The 13725-nt window shown below is 36.3% G+C and overlaps 1 protein-coding gene across 1 annotated transcript in view; it reads right to left on the reverse strand.

Annotated features, from left to right (window-relative positions):
• The window catches only part of LOC138711245 (T-box transcription factor TBX20-like), a 404801-nt gene that overhangs the window by 175975 nt on the left and 215101 nt on the right, over positions 1 to 13725 (reverse strand). The window lies entirely within an intron of this gene.

The raw sequence follows: 13725 nt of genomic DNA on the forward strand, positions 1-13725 counted from the left end.
TACTACTACTACTACTACTACTACTACTACTACTACTACTACTACTACTACTACTATTATTATTAGTATTATTATTATTACTACTAGGCCTACTATTCTTATTTTTATCATTATCATTATTATTATTATTATTATTATTATCAATAATTGTCTTATTTTTTATACTTTGTATGTCTCATTTATTTTGACCTGCTGTTCACATTTTATTATGCTTTTTCCTTTCTTTCTGTATGTTATATATTATGTCTGATTTCTACTTACTCGTTTACATTTTACTATTATTATCTTATTAAGTTTTGTGTGTAATATTGTAGTGTACTTTGTAAATTTGTAGTGTTTTTGTAACGCAGTTTTACTCCTGGTTGAGTGTTAGAGAAGGCCGTATGGCCTTAACTCTGCCAGGTTAAACAAATCATCATTATTATTATTATTATTATTATTATTATTATTATTATTATTATTATTATAGTCTTGACAGCAGCAATCGGAACTTATTTTCTGAACTCCTCATAAAGAAAGAAACAGGAGAAACAGGGGTAATAATCGGACAGTTGTTATGTCCGAAGTTTGGAAACAAAGCTACTTCTACATATTTTATGAGGCTACAGAACGACTAGCAACCAACAACACAGAACAAATAACATCGCGAACGAGAACGATAGGCCTAAGAGTTGTTACAACGACAGGCCGGAGAAGCAAAAGCACGTGGATGACACCTGGCAGCTGACAGTTGCTATGGAAACGAAAATAAACGCAACGTTGTTTCCTTACGATCTACACATCTTGAAACCTTTGACGGATCAACTCCGGATGATTCACCAGTCATGTGGTCAGCACGATCCAAGGCCATTTTCTGAGACAGCATCTAGAAGCGAACCCGGTTCTGCTAGATTAGCGCCGCCAATGTCACGACTTCAATAATATTCTAACAAATTAGCTATTTTGTCAAATGTTTTATGTGGAAATTATACCGTGCCACCACCTGCCGTCTTTTGTTTATTTTGTATAACAAGACAATGGCGGTACACAGAGATCCCAGCCTTTGTGTGACTGCGGCGTTCAACTGTTCTGAAGGGGCAGCGGACACACGAGGATCGAACTTTATGGTCCGCGACCACCGAAAGCTTTCAGAGCTTAAAATGGATTTTAGGACCCCGAAGTACAGTTTGTATCTATGGGTCCCGGGTTCTGTTTCATGGAAGCTCTCTGAATTCATCTGCCCTCTGCAAATCAGGTATAGAAGATTCCTTGTGCAGTAGACTTGAATAATTTCAAAGGAAAAACACCTGAAAGCCAGATTTGCATAATATATACGTTACTGCAGATACGTTAACAGAAAACCACAATTCAAGTTACACGGAGTTTGTGTGCACTCACAGTTGGATTTCTTGAGGTGTGTAGATATAAAAAGAAAAAAGTTAGAAGGTTTCAGGTGCAGTTCCTGGGTAGCTCAGCCGGTAGAGTGTTGGTGCGCTAAATCAAAGATTCTGGGATCGATACCCGGCCCCGGAACAATTTTTTCCTTGAAATTATCTACCCTCTGTATGAAGTGGGCGTTATGTTCAATAACAAAACTTAGTGGATTGTAATATTTAAATAATAATAATCCGAAAAGACAAAGTATATGATTATGTCTCGTGACGAGAATATTGTACGGAATTGAATTATAAAAATTGGACATTTATCTATTGAAGAGGTGGAGAAGTAACAAATATAAATGATACTCGGGAGGAAATTAAACACAGAATAAATATGGGAAATCCCTGTTATTATTCGGTTGAGAAGCTTTTATCATCCAGTCTGCTGTCGAAAAATCTGAAAGTTAGAATTTATAAAACAGTTACATTACCGGTTGTTCTTTATGGTTGTGAAACTTGGACTCTCACTATGACAGAGGAACAGAGGTTAACGGTGTTTGAGAATAAGGTGCTTAGGAAAATATTTGGGGCTAAGAGGGATGAAGTTACAGGAGAATGGAGAAAGTTACACAACACAGAACTGCACGCATTGTATTCTTCACCTGACATAATTAGGAACATTAAATCCAGACGTTTGAGATGGGCAGGGCATGTAGCACGTATGGGCGAATCCAGAAATGCATATAGAGTGTTAGTTGGGAGGCCGGAGGAAAAAAGAGCTTTAGGGAGGCCGAGACGTAGATGGGAAGATAATATTAAAATGGATCTGAGGGAGGTGGGATATGATGATAGAGAATGGATTAATCTTGCTCAGGATAGGGACCAATGGCGGGCTTATGTGAGGGCGGCAATGAACCTCCGGGTTCCTTGAAAGTCAGTAAGTAAGTAAGAATAATAATAATAACGAAGGTGGAGAAGAAATTAATTTCCTTCGTTGTTTCTAACTGTAAACTCAGAAGGTCTTTGTCAAATAAGGAAGCCGCCTTTAGATAGGGGTAAATTGGATCAGTTTACAGACTTACATTTCTAGGTTACCCTAATATGCAAAGAGAAGCGAAGCCAAGTTCTGCTCCTAAAAGTTATCTGGTCAGTCCGTGTCGAATGCAAGCACCTCACAACTAAATCGCTGGATATTCTTGACTCCCCAAGTTCAGGCTTCACATCTGTGGCGGACCATGTAATGCAGGACACGGATTTTAAATTTCGTCTTAATTCATCTTTATTTACGGACGAAGGCATGTCTTATATAAAGTAAATCTACTCCATTGGACCTGACCCGATCGAGAGAGTACTCATGATTTTGTTCTAATCGGCAAGATTTGAACTCGAGAATATCAGATCCAGAGCACCAAGGATAATGGCGGAGAAAAAAGAATAAGCCAGGAGTAGCAGCAGCTTCATTGGAGACGAATGCACTGTCAGCGGGGAAGATCCAGAGACCTGATGAATTAAAGAATAACAACAAGAGTTCATTGTGACAACGCCGCTGCATAATTAAATTAGGGTCCATGTATTTGACTCAGGTAATACATTTCAAGGTATGTAAAAAAAAATAAATAACGCTTGTATCCGCCATGTGTGAAACAAAAGATAAACGATCAGCTAGTTGCCCCTGGCAACATTCAGCAGACCGCATTACTTAATCGTTGCTTGTGTGGCTTCATCGCCCACAGTGTGTTCATCAAGCGCCTGCACGATTTACAGTCGAGAGCCGGAGAGCAAACTGATTGCACCGAGAGCTCAGGATTCGGTTCTCGACGGTGATACATTTTCAGATGTAAGGATTTTTAAAATCACTGTTATAAAGTTTTCAATGTTTCAAACGTGTCAAGTGATGCAATGCTTACAGAGTTTCGGAACCCCTTGTTGGCTCCTTCTCGTGACATCTGAAGTCCATCACATACATTACAATCGCCGTTTAGCCACCTCGCACACGGATCGTAATCTATTATCGTAAAACAGAATAATATGTAACATTCAAGCTGGATGATGATGATGATGATGATATTATTATAATTATTATTAACATTATCATTATTATAATAATTATTATTATCAGTATTACCATTATTATTATTATTATCAGTATTATTATTATCATTATTATAACAATAATTATTATTATCACTATCAGTATTACCATTATTATTATTATTATTATTATTATCATTATTATTAACATTATCATTATTATTATTATCAGTATTACCATTATTATTATTATTATTATTATTATTATTATTAGTATTACCATTATTACTATCATTATTATTATTATTATTATTATTAATATTATTATCAGTATTACCATTATTATTATTATTATTATTATTATTATTATTATTATTATTATTATCAATATTACTTTCTCTCCGGCCTGCAGATGTATAAAATATGCTAATTTGCATGGATTGAGCTTGGATCCATTTAATGTGTAGTATACACCTTTTGAGTTTATCATGATATATCCTTACTTGTTATTATTGTCAGATATTGCTATTTATTTTGTTGCATTTGGTCAAAGATTAATGATGACTATTATATTGATTGTATTCCATCTCACTGCCATTTCTATCATTCATTATCATCATCATTTGTTCTGTTTTGTATTGTTTTTTGTATCTTGTGCTAAACTGTAATTGGCCTTGTGCTATTGTTTTGCACGTTAATAATATAAATAAATAAATAAAAATTATTATTATAATTATTATTATTATTATTATTATTATTATTATCATCAGTATTACCATTATTATTATCATTATCATTATTATAATAATTATTATCACTATCAGTATTACCATTATTATTATCAGTATTCGCACGCTTACCTTCTTTATTTTCCTTCCAATAACCATGGTCTGCGGACCTATGGAAATAAGACGTAAGGAAGAGACTAGTGAAGTGCTTTGTGAGGCGTTGTATGGGGCAGAAACATGGAAATTACGACGAAGTGAAGAGAAGCGACTATAAGCATATCAAATTTGAATGTGGAGAAGAATGGAGCGTGTAAAATGGACAGACAATATGAAATGAAGCTGTGTTGGAAAGAGTGGGTGAAGAAAGAATAATGCTGAAACTGATCAGGAAGAGGAAAAGGAATTGGTTGGGTCACTGGGTGAGAAGAAACTAGCCACTGAAGGATATACTGGAAGGAATAGTGAACGGAAGAAATGTTCGGGGCAGAAGAAGATATCATATCATAGAGGACATTATATACATTTTGCAGCGAGCCTATAACGGTAGTAATTAAGACGCGAGTATGTTTATGAAACGAGCGCAAGCGAGTTTCATAATTTTCATACGAGCGTCTTAATTACCATTATAGGCAAGTTTCATACGACTTTTCATGCTCGACCATATTTCTAACTTGAAATTATTCATAAGTGTTCATGTTATTCTTATCTGACTGGGGAGCGGAACTGACCTTGTGCAATATCTCGTAAATTGTGAGATGTGCGCAGACGCGAAAGTATTGATTTTTTCCGAGGCACAAATGTCATTGACCTTGATATAATCTAGAGAGTAAAATAAACATTAATCTTGATATAACCTTGAAATTGATTTAGACATTGAAAAACGAGATGACAGATTGAATTTATTTGAATATTACTTACAATTAACGCTAATTATTATAGTAACAGAACATAACCTTCTGCGACAGTATTGGATTTCCAGCCTCCGTGACGTTTCGCTAGTTGTCTTTCGATTGCATATCCGAGAATAATCGATACTTGCGCTTTCATGTTGCTACAATGGTGTTTTCTGATTGGTGGAACACCTGAACTTTAATGAATAAGTGTACTTTAATAAGGTCCATTAAAGGGCTGCTACCGGGTGTATAATTACTACATTTCGGCATGATCGAGCATAAACATCATTAAGAAATTCGAAATAAAAATTCTCACTGCACAATGTGTGTTATTTCAAGTCAACATCTCATTAAAGAAATTGTGTTATTCCACTGTAAGGTATAAATATCACTACGGTTAACAAAATGCTGTACAGGACGGAGCAGGTTTGCGAAGTTTGTTTCTGTGGTGCGCATGCGTGGCAGTTGTTCCAAGTGGGACGTTAATGCGACTATGAAACATTCCTTAATTGTGGTCGTTGATAGGGCCGCGCGATGACTGATTGCGTGTTAATGCATCCTGCAATTTATATCTGAGCGATTCCATCGAATAACGCGAGTTCTGTACCTGGGCAAAGACAAAACACTATCCACTCCGTCAGAAAACGAAGCGCCCACTCTTCACTGTCAGCAAGGCCTCTTTTTCATACAAAAGCCAGGGGTGCCCACAGTCTTCTTCTTCTTCTTCTTCTTCTTCGTGCCCGCTTGCAACTACTGTTTATACAGGGACATCATTTTATTTTACTTCAATTTTTATTGTACCTGAGTTTTTGAATGTACATCACTCCCACCCCTCTACTAGTGAACTTCCAACTGTTCTCCTCACAGACCCAAGCGTATACAGTCAAAGTCGCCTTAAGGTCGTAGTAAACATAAACAGTACTGAGTTAGTGAGTATAGTACGTTCCAGAAATATGTTCGCGTTTTCCAGTGACGAAAGAGCTTGCAATATTGAATCATATTTTCGCACAGGTACTGTCGTCCGTTTGCCTACGTCGCATCCCGATTTCCCTCACCCGCAACTGTTTAAAATAACTTAAATAAAAGTAATTAACTTTCACGTATTTCCCCCCTTTCTACGATCCTGCGACAAAACCACTTGGACGGAAGGTAGATAACATGTCTGAGTAATTTTATCTTTTCGGATCGGGCAGAAGTGAAGATTGAATTTACAGTACGCAAGATACTCTTTTATATAATAGGTACAGAATTATTTCAACATGAGTTACTAATACGAAGGACGAAACTGGTAATTAGAATTAGGTACAATAGTCTATAGTGCGATAATATGCACAAAAGAACTGAAGCCTGTATCTAAATGAACGGCCACCATTTTGAAAAATCTGTTGAAATATCCATATTATTATTTTTCAATTTAACTTAATTCTCTATATTGTACGCTAATGTGCTGTAGACAGTATAATATACACTGCATAATGAATACGTTCGCATGGATAGCTCAGTTCGGGAGTAAAAACACTCACTGTTAACACTGTACTGTATTTTGATTAAGCAAAAACCTAATGAAAATTATGAAATTCAAAATTACTATATCTCCTAGTTTACGTAAATGGATGAACTACTTTTCTTCCCTCCTATACCTAGTAAAGTGATTTGTTTGTATTTTACGCCAGAATCATCGAACTTCAATCGTGGAAGGGGGTAGCAAACGGTGTTTCCGGCTCTGAACTATTAATCCAAAGGTATAGCCAGGTTAATATTAAAATTTTAGTAAAAATAATATCCCTGTATAAATAAATCTCTAGCGTCAGATATCCCACAAAAGGTCAACAAAGATTGAAATGTTTCAAATCTTCCTGAAAAACCAAATCATCGCACAAAGACCTGCTGAGGACTGGTTCGTAACGGATGAGGACTGGTTTAAATTACAACTCAGGGTAACGTACTCGCATAAATAAGACTTGAATGTAAGACAGTCTAATTTTGAAATCACTAGCAATTCTTTAACAGAACATAGAGATCTAGGAGCACTGAAAGATTATTTCAACTTATCCAGATGTGTTTTAATCAATAGAATTTTAACGTGTAATAAATGCACTTCTGTTCATACATTTACCATAATATTTTTCTTCAATCATAAAGTCAGATTCTACAATACCTTAATTCTTGATTTTGTATTATACGCACTTTTTTTATTACAAACCTTTTGGAATTTCAGTTTTTGCTGTGATGAGATTTGTCTCGGCTTCTTCTATAAACTTAACTTTGGATTCTAGCACAGGGCTTGCCAAACTTTTCATAGCGAGGGCCACATTAACCATCCGAGAAAGAATCGCGGGCCAAGTCACGAATTTTAAATGAAGTCTAATAAAGAAAGCTCATAAATAACTTTAATATTCAAACTTTGTTTTATTGACCTAAAACCTACACTTTCAAACTGTATTCTTTTTTCATTCGACTGGCAAGTTATGTTTTTGGCAATATCTTTCACTCTGCGAGCAACTATATGTAGGCTACTGAAAGGCTAATTTTCTTAAATAACTTAAGTCTACTTTCTCAGGACAAATCTGCTTTGCCGCCATTATCATGCACGATTTAATAAATTCACCATCACTAAAAGATTTTGCCCTTTTCGCTAGTTCATGAGAAACCAGCCACTGTTGCTGCTTCACTGTCTGATCTCTGTTTCTTGAAAACATTCTGTTGAGATGATAGTCCACGCTTCATTGCTTCAAATTTATCATCCCGTAACTTCCTCGTAAATTGTGAAAATTTTGAAAAATATTTGATTTCATGATGCCTGCGGATATTATATTCTTTAAAGACAGCAACTGATTCGTTACAAATCAGGCATAATTACTTTATTTCCTGTTTGAATCATAAAATACGAGGCGCATCCAGAAAGTAAGTTTCCTGATTTTTTTCCCCTTGGAAGTAAACGTAATTAGCCGTGTCAATTGCGCATGCGTAACAGATCTATGACGTATCAATCATATGCCAGCCGGACAGGTCCCGCCTGGTGCCAGCAGCGTGGCAGCAGTGGTCCGAAATGGAAGCTCTTATTCCTTCTCCCGCCGTCTGCGAGGTTCGATCGGTGATAAAGTTCTTTAATGCACAAAGCATTGCGCCAATTGAAATTCATCGGCAGCTCTGTCAGGTCTATGGGCCGAACATCATGAGTAAGCAGATGGTGCGTCGCTGGTGTAGGCAGTTTTCCGAAGGTCGATAAGTGTCCATGATGAAGAGCGCAGTGGGCGACCGTCCCTCTCAATGATGATCGTGTTGAGCTGGTGCGGCAGTGCATCATGGAGAACCGTCGCTTCACGATTACGGAGCTGAGCAGCCATTTTCCGCAGATATCGCGATCCTTGTTGCATGAGATTGTCACTAAGCACCTGCTGTTCAAACAAGTGTTTGCCAGGTGGGTGCCGAAAAACCTGACACCCGAATACAAATTGCAACGTTTAGGAGCAGCACTGACATTTCTGCAATGGTATCACGATGACGGCGACGAGTTCCTCAACAGGATCGTCACAGGCGATGAGACTTGGATTTCGCACTTCACCCCGGAAACCAAGCAGCAGTCAATGCATTGGCGGCATAGTGGATCTCCGGTCAGGACGAAATTCAAACAGACGCTGTCGGTACGGAAAGTGATGTGCACGGTGTTCTGGGACAGGAAGGGCATTCTGCTCATTGACTTCCTTCCAAGAGGTGAAACAGTGAACGCTGACCGTTACTGTGAAACTGCGAAAATTGCGACGTGCCATTCAAAACAAGAGGCGTGGAATGCTTACTGCAGGTGTTATGCTCCTCCATGACAATGCTCGTCCACATACGGCTCGGCGCACAGCAGCTGTTTTGACGGAATTTGGCTGGGAGTTGTTTGATCATTCACCCTACAGTCCTGATCTTGCTCCCAGCGACTTTCACGTTTTTTTGCACCTCAAGAAATTCCTGTCGTCCGGTGAGCGTTTTGGCAACGACGAAGAGCTGAAGACGTCTGTCACACGCTGGTTCCATTCATAGGCGGCAGAGTTCTACGACAGAGGGATACAAAAGTTGATCCCACGATACGACAAGGTCTCAATTCTGATGGTGGCTATGTTGAAAAATAGCTGAAGCATTGCTGTACCTGTTGCCAATAAATGTTTTCCTGAAAGTGTGTGTTCTTTTTAAAAAAAAAATAGGGAAACTTACTTTCTGGATGCGCCTCGTAGTTCCAACTCCATTGTTGTTTAATAACAGAATATTCACTGTCCATTTTCTCTCTTTTTTTTTCTTTCCCTCCATAACTAAAGTTACACTGTAAGAACTGCTAGTAAATGCTTGTGTATTAACTCAGAGTCCTAATACTATTCTTAACTGGATAATAGTTACCACTTCACATTTCCACTGCTCTAACATGTGTGAGCGTGTACCGAAAGAAGTCGCTGTAGTCAGCTAGAAATATCAGCCAAGTATAATGCGCGAAGACACATGAAAGATGTCCCAGAAATACTACACTGTGAACTAAGGAAGAAGAGGTAGAGGGGCAGAGAAGGCCTGACGGCCTTATCTCTACCAGGTTAAATAAATAAATCTAATCTAATCTAAGACTGTATGAACCCAGGACAGGTTCAGCAGCAAGTGCATTTATTCCTCCTTTTCCACGCATTGTTTGAAACTAATTAATTTTTTGTCTCCTTCATATCGCCAACAGAAGGCCTAGTAACCGACTTTGTATCACTGCCTGACGGCCGAAAAACAGGACCTGAGCGTTCGTGTCACTCCGTCATAACTGAAGATTGAATGACGAAGCGCAAAAGGAAGGTAAAAAACAATTACGGAGATGAAAGAAAGAAAAAACAAAGAATGGCAGTTGATGAAGTCCGTTGTGCTGGTGGCTGAGTACCCTGAATGGATTATCGTCAAAAAACACACTCACAAATGGCTCAGGTCATTTGCAGTTAAAACCTTCATATATCGGTATGACAAAGTAATCCATCAAAAATATAAAGACTCATCATGCCATGCAGGCGGAAGTACAGTCGCGAGTAAATTGCATGCAGCTACAGTTACAATGACAGGGGAAACTGGCACCGTGCCTTGGCTTGCGCCTTCTCATATGTATCCACTGTACTTCCAGCGTCGTCTGCCAGAGGCCCCTTCGCTCTCACAAGATGTAGAATTAAACATCTACATATATAATTTGAACTGGTAATGGAAATTACCGGAAAACGGCTGAACGGATTTTAATAAATGATCCCTCATTTTGAAGCTTAGAACACGAAATGTTTCAGAAAAATAGTAACTTTCAGTGAAGAGTTAGTTTTCCTACATAATGTTTATAGAATAACTCTTCTCGGGTTCTCAGCCAGGTGAGTTTTTTAGATTAGCTTCCAAGCTTTCGACGGCTAGCTCTGCCATCTTCTTCAGGGACGAAGTGATGTGGGACCACGTCTAGCCGGTATCCAAGCTAATCTCCAACTCACCTGGCTGAGAACCCGAGAAGAGTTATTCTACATCAAACGCCGGGAAAGCCTCAAGTCATACATAATTTTTATATTTTCCAAAATCCATCTTTCGTCAGTTTTGAGAACTAATTGCATCATTTCAGAATAAAACAAAACACACACTAGCCTACAATAAGCAATAGACTATTACACGAAGGCCATTACCTGCAGGATTGCTGACATATTTAGAGCTCAAAGTCAATTGTCTTACTAAAATTAATTAGAGGTCTGATTCTGTGGTGTGTAATTTTATGAGTACAGCTGTGTATTGGATATTAAAATCTACAAAATTTGAGATGGTTTGATGACATTATTACCATTAGAAATTAAATATTATTATAATTAATGCCATGATACGACTATTTTTCATTAATTATACATATTAATGCTATATTGATGATATGAAAGTGAAACGTTTGGCGTTATATAAGTAGATGTAGAGAATATATGAAATTAGATCTTAATTTCTATAATTTACTGAATGGCGGCTATGTAGTATATAATTACAAAACTTACGTAAGATAATAATGTTGTTATTAAAAATGAAATATTTTTATAGTTATTAATCAAGTGGGGTTGGGCCTTTTTCATATACTTAATGGCGGTGTGGTGTAGATATTTATATGCGTCATTCTCTTCAGTATTGGCTCGAGAGAGCGCAAAAATTACAGTTCCTAAGGAAAGACCAAAAGGTATTACTTACTGATAAAATAAGGGACCTAGAAAATTTTGTAGTCTCCCGATCATTTCAGCAAGATCTCTTAGCAGGATAAAATGATTTTACCCTCTACATTTCAAGCTCTGCATACAGCAGGTATACCAAGATGCTATGTTTATACATTTTTTTTTAACTTTCGCGTGCAATTCACAATGACCTGAATTAGCTACTATCACAGTCTAGTATATACAGTCGCGAAGCTCAATACGTAGTAAATATGCAAACATTAGATAGTTGCTCACCACTAGGATCGCTAATATCGCCTCATTACAGGCAATGCAAAATAGTACCGTCACAGTCTATTGTTTCTAGCACCCTCAAAACTCAAGCTTCGTGACTGTATATAGTAGACTTGCTATTATTTAGTCCCACATGAAAAACCCACTGATCGTTCTGCCATCGTTACTTGCGTTTTCGCGTTGAAACTCAAAAACTGAGGTGGATAAGTTCAAGAAAAAGTATTTGGCATAAAAACATTCAGAGAGAGTATGTTTCATTATTATGGAAGCAAATAACTTTCAGAATGTCTGGTATTCTTGATTGAAAATAAATCTGGAAAATTTTTATTTGAACGTCTAATTTACTTAGTTTGCAGCATTTGCTGCACAAGCCACTAGTACATCTATAAATGGAGTAAAATTGTTTCTATGGCGATGCTATATTTTTATACTATTCTTTAAATCCTTCTAACTTTACAAGCTTTTATATACATATTACTAACAGACTATTTATTTTGTTTCTTTTATAGATACTGTATGACGTAAACGGGGTTTGCCCTTTGACACAGAACGCTAAAACAACAATATCAAATAGGATGATGGTGTTTTGATTAGGTTAAAAAGATAAATAACATTGAAGAGAAAATATAATTAGATAAATGTGATAATTAAACAGTACTAGAGTTCGGCAATAGTCACTTACGATAGTACTATCAAATGTTCCTACTATCGATAGTCCTATCGATAAAATTATAATCAAAACTATTGAAGGTCATTACAAATTTTTTTTTTAATTGGTTATAAACTGAACATGTATCTCAATGTATGTATAAAAGCGTACTGAAATATTAATTTAATAATAACTAGTGGCTTGTACAGCAAATGCTGCAAACTAAGTTCATTAGACGTTCAAATAAAAATTTTCCAGATTTATTTTCAATGAAGAATACCACACATTTTGGAAGTTATTTGCTTCCATAATAATGAAACATACTCCCTCTGAATGTTTTTTATGCCAAATACTTTTTCTTGAACATATCCACCTTCAGTTTTTGAGTTACAACGCGAAAACGCAAGTAACAATGTCAAGACGATCAGTGAGTTTTTCATGTGGGTGTGAAGCAATAGCTGTTTCAGGTTATTGTGGATTGTAGGTTTGTAGGCCTCTTATTTTATCAGTAAGTAATACCTTTTGGTCTTTCCTTAGGAACTGAAATTTTTGCGCTCTCTCTCGAGCCAATACTGAAGAGAATGACGCATATAAATATCTATACTATAACGCCATTAAGTATATGAAAAAGACCCAACCCCACTTGATTAATAACTATAAAAATATTTTATTTTTATTAACAATATTATCTTACGTAAGTTTTGTAGCCGCCACTCAGTAAATTATAGAAATGAAGATCTAATTTAAGATATTCTCTACATCTACTTATATAACCCCAAAACGTTTCACTTTCATATCATTAATATAACATTAATATGTATAATTAATGAAAAATAGTTACATCATGGCATTAACTATAATAATATTTCATTTCTAGTGGTAATAATGTCATTAAACCACCTCAAGTTTTGTAGATTTTAATATCCAATACACAACTGTACTCAGAAAATTATACACCGCAAAATCGGACCTGTAAATTATTTTTAGTAAGTCTTGAGGTTTTTAATAACCAATTGAATTTGAACTCAGTAATCCTGCAGGTCATGGCCTTCGTGTAATATTGTTTACTGTAGTGTGTGTTTTGTTTTATTCTGAAATGCAATAATTAGTTCTCAAAATTGACGAAAGATGAATTTTGAAAAATAGGAAAATTATGTAGGAAAACTAACGCTTCACTGAAAGTTACTATTTTTCTGAAACTCCTTGGATGCCAAGCTTCAAAATGACGGGTCACTCATTAAAATCCGTTCAGCCGTTTTCCTGTAATTTCCATTACCAGTTCAAATTATATTTTATATATATAATATATATAGATATAACATTTTTGTTGCACAATTTTAATTTGCACTCACTTTGCCTACTAGCTCAATAAAATAAATAAATAAATTTAAGTATAAAAAATACTGAATTGAATCTGAATTACATACCAATAACACACAATATTATCATCTGTCCTTAAAGTCCTAACATTAGCCATCATTATAATGTTTCTTTTTTTAACATGTGACCATTGCTCTAAGGTTAATCTAAGTGTCCCGTTAAAATAAGCATTTCCACTTTGTTGGGATGCAGACGGTTTCGCTTTTCATTTATTAAGTTTCCAGTTTTGGATAA

This window comes from Periplaneta americana, chromosome 12 (genome assembly GCF_040183065.1).
Source record: "Periplaneta americana isolate PAMFEO1 chromosome 12, P.americana_PAMFEO1_priV1, whole genome shotgun sequence".
In the NCBI taxonomy this organism is placed as follows: Eukaryota; Metazoa; Arthropoda; class Insecta; order Blattodea; family Blattidae; genus Periplaneta; species Periplaneta americana.